This window comes from Acinonyx jubatus, chromosome A1 (genome assembly GCF_027475565.1).
Source record: "Acinonyx jubatus isolate Ajub_Pintada_27869175 chromosome A1, VMU_Ajub_asm_v1.0, whole genome shotgun sequence".
Lineage (NCBI taxonomy): Eukaryota > Metazoa > Chordata > Mammalia > Carnivora > Felidae > Acinonyx > Acinonyx jubatus.
This window is the reverse complement of record NC_069380.1, coordinates 187,298,075-187,309,354: the sequence shown is the minus strand read 5'-3', so window position 1 is coordinate 187,309,354 and position 11,280 is coordinate 187,298,075. Positions and strand designations below refer to the sequence as shown.

Here is an 11,280-nt window from a genome sequence, read left to right as displayed (position 1 = left end):
ACAGTCCAGCTACTAAAATCTAAATTTTTTCACCATAAAAAAATTCTGTAGCCAACTTACTTGCTAAACTTTATTTTTTTTAATGTTATATATGAAAAGTTTATTTTGAGAAAGAGAGAGAGAGAGAGAGCTCGTGTGCAAGTGGGAGAGGGGCATAAAGACTGGGAGAGAGAGAATCCCTAGCAGGCTCTGCACAGTCAGCACAGAGCCTGATGTAGAGCTTGAACTCACAAACCATGAGATCATGACCTGAACCAAAGTTGGACATTTAACTGACTGAACCACCAGGCACCCCTAAACCTTCTTTCTTTTTTTAAAAAATTATTTTATTTATTTACTTATTTATTTTTATTTATTTATCTATTTTATTTTAACTTGTTTTATTTTTTTAAATTTACATCCAAATTAGTTAGCATATAGTGCAACAGTGATTTCAGGAGTAGATTCCTTACTGCCCCTTACCCATTTAGCCCATCCCCCCTCCCACAACCCCTCCTCTAACCCTCAGTTTGTTCTCCATATTTATGAGTCTCCTCTGTTTTGTCCCCCTCCCTGTTTTTATATTATTTTTGTTTCCCTTCCCTTATGTTCATCTATTTTGTCTCTTAAGGTCCTCATATGAGTGAAGTCATATGATTTTTGTCTTTCTCTGACTAATTTCACTTGGCATAATACCCTCCAGTTCCATCCACATAAAACCTTATTTCTAATAATTTATCTAGGGGTGCCTGGGTGGCTCATTCGGTTAAGCATCCGACTTTGGCTCAGGTCATGATCTCGCCGTCCGTGAGTTCAAGCCCCGCGTTGGGCTCTGTGCTGACTGCTCGGAGCCTGGAGCCTGTTTCAGATTCTGTGTCTCCCTCTCTCTCTGACCCTCCCCCATTCATGCTCTGCCTCTCTCTGTCTCAAAAATAAATAAACGTTAAAAAAATTTTTTTTTCTAATAATTTATCTAAAAGTATTATTTTGAGTTTTATTTATTATTATTATTATTTTTTTAATGTTTATGTATTTTGGAGAGAGAGAGAAATACAGAGTGAGAGCAGGGGAGGGGCAGAAAGAGAAGGAGACACAGAATGCAAAGCATGGTCCAGGTTCTGAGCTGTCAGCACAGAGCCCGACACAGGGCTCCAGTTCACGAATCAACAGATCATGACCTGAGCGGAAGTCGGTCACTTAACCGACTGAGCCACCCAGGTGCCCTTTGAGTTTTATTTTTAAATAATCATATAATATGCAATTAACTATGGATTTATATTCTCTTCTAATTCTTAGAACTCATTTTTTTTTTATCTTATCATACTGGCTTAGACCTTTACAATGTGAGTAGAAGTGGTATTAGCGGGATCCATTCCATTCTTTAAAAAGAAAGATTCTAGCATTTTCCCATTTAGAACAATTGCTCTATTTTATAGATACTTCTGTGTCTTTTTGGTATGTCCGCATCATTCTTTGAGTTCTTCCTTACTTTCTGGAGCAAAAAGATGTTGGAGGTTTATCTTGTATTTTTCCTACCCAGCCCTGCAATCAGCCATTTCTCCTAAGAGACTGGATTTACTCACATGGAGGGTGATCTACAGAAACCAAGATCTAGGGGTACTATTATTGGTATATTATGCTTCTAGTCTTAGTGAACAGAATGGACATAAACATACATATATGTATCTATATTAAAACCATTGAATTCACACTAATACCTCCAATTCCAATCCAATACCATAAGGCTTATTTCTGCTTTCCCCTTTTTTAAAAAAATTAAAAGAAATTTTTTTAAGTTTTAAAAATGTTTATTTACCTATTTCTGAGAGAGGAGAGACAGAGTGTGAGTAGGGGAGGGGCAGAGAGAGAGAGAGGGAGACAGAATCCGAAGCAGGCTCCAGGCTCTGAGCTGTCAGCACAGAGCCTGATGTGGGGCTTGAACCCATGAACTGTGGGATCATTACCTGAGCAGAGGTCGGTCGCTTAACTGACTGAGCCGCCCAGGTGCCCCTCCCCTTTTCCATATTTGTAACTTTCTTATTTCAGTAAGAACCCTGTTTTCCATTATCCTGTATGTAACCAAACTCTTGCTGTGTAGGTTGAAAACACAAGAGGTGAGGGAGTAGCAGGGAAAGAAAGGAGGAGGAAGGATAAAGGAGGAAGAGGTTTAGGTTTTTTTTTTTTTTTTTTGTCTTCATTTTAGAGAACCATTTCTGCTTTCTCACAAACCCTGAAGAAAAGACACAGAAGGATAGGGGAGGGGAGAAGTGCCCCCAAGGGAAGCAAACCAGTCCAGTCTTGGCTTTGAGGTGGGGCTGAGTGGCAGGCTAGCAGATGGAGCTGGCTGGCCCTGCCTCTTCTCTCCCAGGTGGTTCCTGGCAGCTTTTTTTTTTTTTTTTTTTAAGGCGATTTTTATAAGAGCAATTTTAGGTTCACAGAAAAATTGAGAAGAAGGTACAGAGATTTCCCATATATTACTCCTACTCTTGCACAGCCTCCTCCACTTATTAACATCTTCCACCAGAGTGGTACATTTGTTACAATTGGTAAACCTACATTGACATATCATTTCACCTAAGGTCCTTAGTTTACATCAGGATTCCCTCTTGGTGTTGGACATTCTGTGAGTCTGGACAAATGTGTAGTGACATGTATCCATCATTATAGTATCATATAGAGTAGTTTAAACTGCCCTAAATATCTGGCAGCCTGTAAAGCTTAACTGCTTTTGTTATTTTGTTTTTGTGGGGCATGGAGATGCTGGGTATGCATTTAAATGAACCCTGTTGGGAGACCACCGTGGGAGTCTGCACACCTCCACCTACCACCGTAGGAAGTCTTCTTGGCCCTGGGGTGCCGCACATGCACAGCACCATTTCTTGTTCAGTTTGTACGGGCAGCTATTTGTGTCAGGCACCTTGCTGAATTCTCGCATCATCTTGTTGGGCTCTATGGAGCTTGTGACAGTCATATTCCCCATAAAGTGCAATGAGTGTGGCTTGACCTCTCCAGGTTTGAGCATCTCCACTTGATTTTTGCTTTTAGGTTCATTCAGGTTCATTCCATCAAATCATAAACAAAGAGGCCTCCATGTACCCTTGAAGGAGCACCTGCTGAAGCAGCCTCCAGTGGCCCACTGCTGGCTGTGGCTGTTACAAGAGGGAGAGGCTGGGGGCACACTGGGGCAAAATCTGCTAGTTCCATGCCTGCTGGAGCCACCCAGTGTGTATGGAGTTTAGTTTGGATTCAACCTGGGGGAAATTGGTATTATCTGAGGTTCTAGCACTGCTGTTGATGCAGTGGGATGAAGGGGAGGCCACAGGGACACACTGGAGGGCTGTGCTGGGCTGTAGCGCTTTACAGTAACCCAACATGGGGTGAGGCCCAGAGGCCTGGTTGAGTTACACCCAGGCTGACTTGGATGCTTGGCATTGGCAAGAAAAGGCCAGGGAGACTGCAGGGGAAACAGAAGCCCCAGAGGTGCTGGGGCCTTGGCATCATTAGGTTATCTTTACCTTTCTGCATGGAGGTCTGGCCAAGGTTGGCTCTTTCCCGAAGTGGGGAATTCCTGCTCTCGTTTGTGCTGGTAGACAGATTGCTGTTTGCTGAGGGGTGAGGGGTGGTCTCCTTCCTCTCTAGGCAGGATAGGGGGCTGGTAGGCATGATAGTTTTGCTGCTTGTGTTCTGCTTTGTCTCCTGATCCTCTCAAAATCTGCCTTGCTCCTCTGAGTATTCCTAGAAGAGCAATTGTTGTGATTTGAATTGTGTGGCCTCCCTTCCCCCACAAGGCATGTAACGAAGCTCAACCCACAATGTTATTTAGACATAAGGCCTTTAAAGAGGTGATAAAAGTTACATTAGGTCATAAGGCTGGGGCCCTAATTTAATATGACTGGTGTCCTCATATGAAGAGGAGACCCTAGAGTTACACAGGTGCAGAGGAAAGGCCATGTGTGGACATAGAGAGGAGGCCAGGAAGATATCTCTCACTTAGAAACCAACCCTCACAGCACCTTGATCTTGAACTTGGAGCCTTCAGAACTGTGAGAAAATAAATTTCTGTTGTTTAAGGCACCCGGTCTGTGGCATTTTGCTATGGTCATCCTAGTTGACTAATACAGCAACTAAAGATAGGAATGACAGGTTCACTGAAACTCAGTGCTTGGGATTGGCAGAGACCCAGTGCTGTACCTCATAGGATGGGGAGGGAGTGCTGCTGTTGGTCAGATCTGCTGAAGGCTGGGACTTCAGGGTGAGGGTGTAGACCTGCAGCTTGGATCTCTGGCATCCCAGAAGCAGATAGCTGGTTATCACTTCTTTGTACCTCTGGCCTGTCAATGAGTCCTGGATATTCTCACGGAGTAATCCATGGACACAATCAGCTCAGTCTGTGAGGTCTTTGTACTCAAGAGACTGACTCTACATAAGGCTTTAGTTCCTCATCTTTATGACCCATATTCATCCATGGATCCTTCGTCATTTACTTTAAAGTGCTTCTCTTGCTAGGACATTGAGAATGAGAAATTTCTTGAGCAGGTTTTCACATTCCATGCACAAGTCAAAAGGAAGATGGTATATTCTGCTCACTTCTTCCTGCAGCTCCTTAAAGTTCTGTCCATCAAAGGCAGGGATCCACTGACCAATGTATAGAGAATGATTGCCAGGCTCCACATAGCCATGGCAGGTCCCTCATACTTTGGATCCTGGGAGAGTTCCAGGGAAGCATAAAGGGGGACTGTTCCAAAAGTTATCTAACTTGTTGACAAGGTGAATTAGTTGCTGAAACCAAAGTCTACAATCTTGATGTTCATGTCAGCATCCAAGAGCTAGTTTTCTTTCTTTAAGTCTCTATGGACAATAAACTTGTGGTGCTAGTTCTGTATAGCAAACACTGTTTGGCAGAATTTGACTTTGATCTCTTTTTCTTGCATACTTTCATGAGCCACTAGGTACTCATCTCCACTAGTATACTCTATGACAAGACTGCTTGTCCCTAGTCTCCATCACTTCACATAATCTCACTATGTTGGGATGATTGAAAGCCTTCATGATTTTTACTTTTCGGGATAGTCTCTGGAGGGTGGAGGAATTCTGATGATCTTATCAGTGATCTTTATGGCTACCTTTTCCTAGTCAGGATGTGTCAGGCCAAGTTCACCACGACAAAGATACACTTGCTGATGGTCTTGAAGAGTTGGTTGTTGACAACATGGTTCTCCTAAGCAGAGATGGCCGAGAAGCCCTGTAACATGTTGGATTAACAGCTGGGCTTGAAAGCAAGCTTGGGAATTTAAGCTCGGGATAAGCTGGTGAGAAGCTTGGCCAGGTCATCTCAAAAAAAAATCACTTCCAAAGACCACCTGATGAACTGATCTTTATGATGGAATCAAAACACAATGGCAGACTAAAAATGAACTAAAAACAAATACTAAAAAAATGCGAAAAAAAAGATGTGAGAAAAAAGAATAACTTTTAAAAATGAAAGAAAAAAGAAGAAAAAAAGTAAAAGTAAAAAAGAAAAGTCAGAAAAATAGAAAGTGAGAAAAGATAAAGAAAATGGGAAAGTGAGGGAAAAAAAGTAACAAACAAAATATACAAAAACCCACAATGCCAAGGAGAAAACAAGCTAACTTTAGTCAAATGTCCTTCAGGTCATTGAAAACCAGCTTCCTGAACTAGAAGCACAGCAAATCTCAGCCCAACCAGGGGCTTATATAGGTGCTTGGAATTCTATAATAATGGTTGCTGTGAGGTCACAGCAAGAAACGGACCAATCTTGGCTGGTGATCATCCACAGTGTTTTTTCTCATTTTTTTGGTCTAAAAAATCTATTTGTCTTAAAAAAGAATTGCTGAGAACTCCCAATAGCTTTTTGTTCATGTACATTATATTTATTGATATTATTAGAATTGGAAAACGGTATGATGCTTCAGTGGCTTTTTCATTTCTAGTTTAAAAAACTGTAATAATTTTTTTAGGCTAAGAGTATTTTTAAATGCCCAAATGGGTGGGGATTTTTAATTTCTCTTTTTGTTAACTTTCTTCATTTTATTCATATTTCAGTTTGTAAAATATAACTAAAATACCATTATAAGAATGATGATTCCTCAATATCATCTATTCAGTGTTAAAACTTTTCTCATATATTTTGAAATCTTTTGTTTTTCAGATTGTACACTTGAATCGGGATCCAAAACAGGTCCACATATTGTGATTGGTTGGTATGTCTCTTAAGTGTCTTTTAATCAGTTTTTGCTACATCTCCTTCTTTCTCTCATAATTTATTTTGGAGGAATTCAGTTTTCTAGTGTCCTTCTGTTTGGATTTGCTGATTGTATTCCTGTGGTGTAGATTAACATGTTCCTCTGTATTTCCTGTATATTGATAGCTCAGTCTTGAGGTTTAATCAGATTTTACGTGATCTTTTTGGTGAGACTCCTTCATGGGTGCTGTGTTCTTTTATCAGGAGGTACATGGCGTCTGATGGTCTCTTTGTCATGTTAACTGGCTTCCATTCTTATTGCGTAGATCCATTATATCATGACAGGTAGCAAAATACTCTATTATCTGTTCAATTATTAGTTGGAATACTTCTACGAAGAGAAATGTCTCCTCATCTATTGTAAATTTCTAACCCAATTACCTGTGGTCCGAGATGACAGTCTTTGATTCCTGTTTTTGAAATTTGTTGGAGGTGTTTTTAATGGTGTAATACACATATTTTCCCCCCACCCCCTCCCAGGTTTTTCTATAGGACTTCTAGGTAAAATTTCACTTCAACAAATGTTTCTGTAACAAAAAGTATTTTGAAAGGTTCTGAACAAAACCAAAGGAATAAATGGCTAAGTGAGGAATTTGGGCATCAAAAACATCTTAGATATTTGAGGTCCTGAGAACATTTGATATCTTGTCAGGGCTGAAAAAATACAAAGGCAGTTATCTACAGTGCTACCCACAGCCCTTAGCATTGTGCCCAACACGCAGTACATGTTCAATGTATTTTACCATTGTTAGTATTATATAATCTATCCATCTCATTTTATGTGTGGGAAACTGGGACTCATTCATTTGTTTGTTCATTATGTTTCTGAGCCCACGTGGTCTGAGGAGGCACTATTCTAGGTGCTGTGGTAAACTGCAAAATAAAGTCCCTTAGTCTGTTGTGCTTTTTTTGTGGGGTGGGAAAAACAAAAGAACAAATTAACAGGTAAGTTGAGAGATGATAATGATATGAAAGGAATAAACAGGGTGATGTGTTAGTGCTATTAGGTGGGGCACTATTTTAGATGTGGTACTAACATTTCCTAAGAGACTACTGGACCAAGAAGGAGTTCAATAGGGAAGATCTAGGAAAAGGATTTTCCAAAGGCTCTGTGGTGGGAATCAGTTTGGCATGATTAAGTTGCAGAAAGGCCATCAGTGTGGCTGACTGTGAACAGGCAGGCAGAAGGGTGATTGAAGGTGAGTCTAGAGAGGCAGGTAGGGGCAGAGAAGAGAATCCAGTTTTTGTGGCCAATTCCACGTTGGTACATTTGGTATCTCACTCTGCATGATTCTGAGGCCCTGACATTTCTGTTTCTTCAGCAGAACATGCACAGTTCCAAAATACAGTGTTTTAAAAGTCACTTCCCTGATTCTGTCTGCCCTGCTCTGAAGTCTAGACCTGTGTCTTAGGAAGGCAGTTCTTAAGGAAACGTGGCCGCTTTGCTCCAGCCTGAGTTTTCTTTCTGGCTGCTGCAGTCTGCTCCTGCCCCGGGATATCTGGCGGGAGTTGCTGATTTGAGCAGCGTTGAAGAGCCAGCCTCAGGACGATTCCTGCTTTGCGCTCTGCCCTGACCTCTGGCGGACTCGGCCTGTTAAGACACAGATCAGGCTAGAAACTGGAAGCCTTTGCTTCCTATCCCCACCTGCTGGTATTGGGCTTGGAGTGTGCACTGCACAGTATTTTGAAGACCTCCAGGACCTGCGGAGAGGCACAATGTCAGACACTGCCATGGGGTGGCTGGGTGACTTTGACCATCCAATACCTCTTATTTTGGTACAAGAACCTTTCTTTAGAGTATGGATGGCATCAATCCTGCATGTAGCCCAAGTACAAGGAGTGGGTGCAGGACATGGCCTGACCAATGGGAGCGCACCATTCCTTTGGCTTCAGGGATTGGTCCGGAAAGAGCACATGACCAAAACTGGGCAAATCAGGTCTTCTCTAGGAGTTGGTACAGGGACCCTGGGAGAGAAGGCTCACACTCCTGGATCTAGAATTTTATAGGTCCTGTATATCCGGATTGCCAGTAGCCATTCCTTTGGCCACATGGAAGAGAGGCTGCCTGAGGATTAAATCAACACTGAGGAAGAAGGTGGGGGTCTGGAAATTCAAAGGGAGTTATCATTTCATCTCCTGCTTCTGGGTGTGCTTACAGTGAGCCAATAAATTTCCTTTTTACTCTTAAGCTAGTTTCAGTAGGGTTTTTGTCACTTGCAACTGGAAATCTCCTAATTAATGCAATCAGTACTGGCCATTGTTATCATCAAAACAGTAGTAGGTAATCAAGGGTGAGTTTGAAGTAAATACACTGGGGCACTTTATGACCCTCACCACATTTGTTATTATATACTGTATAGTGATCAGTGTGATTTTTTAAAATGTCAGTCTCTCTATGAGCAGGATCGTATTTATTTGCTCATCACTCTAGCTCACTGGGTGATAGTAAGTTCTCAATAAATATTTGTGGAATGAATAAATAGCTACATGGCAATCTTTACTGGCATGAGAACCTACTTGCCATTAGCCAAAACTATTGTGGTTATCTAGGGGAATGCCCTATTCATCAGCAAGTTATACTCAAGTGAAGTGTTTAGGGGCAGAGTGGGATGATGTCAGCACTTAAGTGGTTCAGCAATAAATAAATACACACACAAATAAGTAAATAAATAAAAGAAAAAGAAAAGTATATCTGTGTGTGTTAGAGAAAGAAAAGAAAGCAAACATGGCAAAATGCTAATCAGTACTGAAATTAAGTGGTGGCTACAGAGGTGTTCATACTATTCTTTCAACTTTTGAATGCTTGAAAATGATCAAAATTTAGGTTCAGAAAAGAAGAAAGATTACCATTATCTGGATGGGCACTCATGTTTGCCCTGCCTTTAAGAAACTTCCAATCTCCAAATTGTAGGACAAATATACCAGAGAAAGACCATTTGCACTACAAAAGAATTTTTCATTTTTCAGGGGGAATAATTCTCAAGTCTTCAAATAATACCAGTTATAATGGTCCAGGGAAGGCACTGAGTTCAGCTGTAGGGGAAACTGGAATTAGCCCTATAGAGCAAATCTTCACCTCCTTCTCTTCCTTCCTTCCTCCTTCCCTCCTCCACCTTCTCTTTCCTTTCTTCCTTTTTTATTTTGCTAAAATAGAAAAGATTTTGTTTTTATTAGATTCTAAAGTCACTGTAAAAGAAAACTGCAGACACTAAAGAAAGATATAAAGGAGACAATAACCCATCACTGGATTAAGGTATTATGATTTCTCTATTGCATGACCTAGTGTAAAAACTTAGCCACATATATTAATTTATTTATGAAGCAGGAAAAGATAGACCTACAACATTATTTGCCATGGTGATGGCATCATCACCACCATCATCACCATCATTGTCATCATCATCATCACTGGAGGCTTGCATCAGGCACTGTGCTAAACGCTTTACTTACTTTAATTCTCACAACTACTGTATGAATCAGAGGAAAGCATGGGGCGGGGGTGGGGGGTGGGGGAGGAGGTTAACTTGCCAAAGGCTGAGTGGAGCTTTAAACTTGCCTGGCTGACTCCAGAGCCTGTGCTCTTAATCACGCACCATTGTTTGTATCCAGTTCTCTAACTTTGTGTGTTTTAGTTATTTCTCAGTCTTAACATTTTATAAACAATGCTTCCAGGAATATCTCAGGGTAAACATTTTTATGAGTCCTCAAAAATCTCAGCCCTTAGGACCCCTGGACTGTATTTCTTTCTGAAATATTAACGAGGCAGATATTCTTATTGAGTAAACAGGAAAATACACTCAACAATGAGTCTTCCTATAAAGTGTGCCACCAAGAGTTGGAAGGGAGTCTTCTGGTTGATCTACTCTGGGCTAGAATCTTCTCTAATAATGACTTGGTGTCAGAGGTAATTACAATAGTAATAACCCTTCCCCCCCCCCCCCCCCCCGCCGAACACCTCGCTATGTCACACTGGGCCATGACTTTTTCCTTTGTGATTTTCTTATTCTTTAAAATAATCCTGTGAGGTAGGTGTTAACTGCCTATGTTCAGATGATAGCAAATATCCTGTGGCATCCCTGACAGATGAACACAGCTTTTACTTAACACATGCCTATGAAATGGGAACTCTGTTTTGCAAAGCACTTTGGACCACTTGTGGACTGCTCTAATTGCTGACGTATTATTTTATGTAAGAATTCACTTAAAATCCCTTACACAATTCACCACAGGATTCACTAGATCTCTTTTCACACAATATAGCTTGCACTTGAAAAAGAAAAAAATAACAGTGAACGTAGCTGCCATTATTGAACATGTGCAAGGGGCCAACATGTGTTCTTAGTGCAGTTCTCACCCGCATTACCTCATTTGTGCATTACAACCTCAGGAGTGGTTGTGGGGGGGGAGGGGGGGAGGGGGGCCTGTTATTTTCTCCATTTTATATATGAGGTGGTTGAGGCCTGTAGGTATTAAGTACCAAGGCCAAGACAGTCCCTTCCCACCTGCATCCATTTGTCTGTGGCTTTAGAACCTGACCTCCCTAGCAAGTTTCCTGAGGGTGGAAGAGTGAAGCTGGTCAGTGGGGTCACCATAGAAAATGTCAATTTAGAAAGACAGAAAGCAGCTGACCAAGCTCCTTCCCCAAACTCTTCAGTTTTCAGAGTCTTATACAGTATGTATGTGGGTTGTAACAAGGAAAATTTAGATGAAAGTCTAGCAAACATTAATTATCATATCAATAAACATCTATTAATGATGTCATAGTGATTTTATATTTTGTTGAGGGGCTAAAAATAACTTATTGGTAAGATAATAAAACTTACTAATAATTATTGGGTTTCTTTTTATGTACTATGCCTGCTCGTTTAAGAAAAATATTTTATTGAAGTGAAAGTCACATATCAGAAAATTAACCATTTTAAAATGAACAGTTCAAAACTGAGGGTTGCTGGAGGGGAGGTGGGTGGGGGGATGGGCTAAATGGGGAAGGGGCATTAAGGAAGACACTTATTGGGATGAGCACTGGGTGTTATACATAG

General features: G+C 41.0%; 1 pseudogene; it reads right to left on the bottom strand.

The window, feature by feature from the left end:
- Positions 1-1,684: 1,684 nt before the first annotated feature.
- Positions 1,685-5,245, bottom strand: LOC106967661 (serine/threonine-protein kinase MARK2-like; annotated as a pseudogene).
- Positions 5,246-11,280: the final 6,035 nt, after the last annotated feature.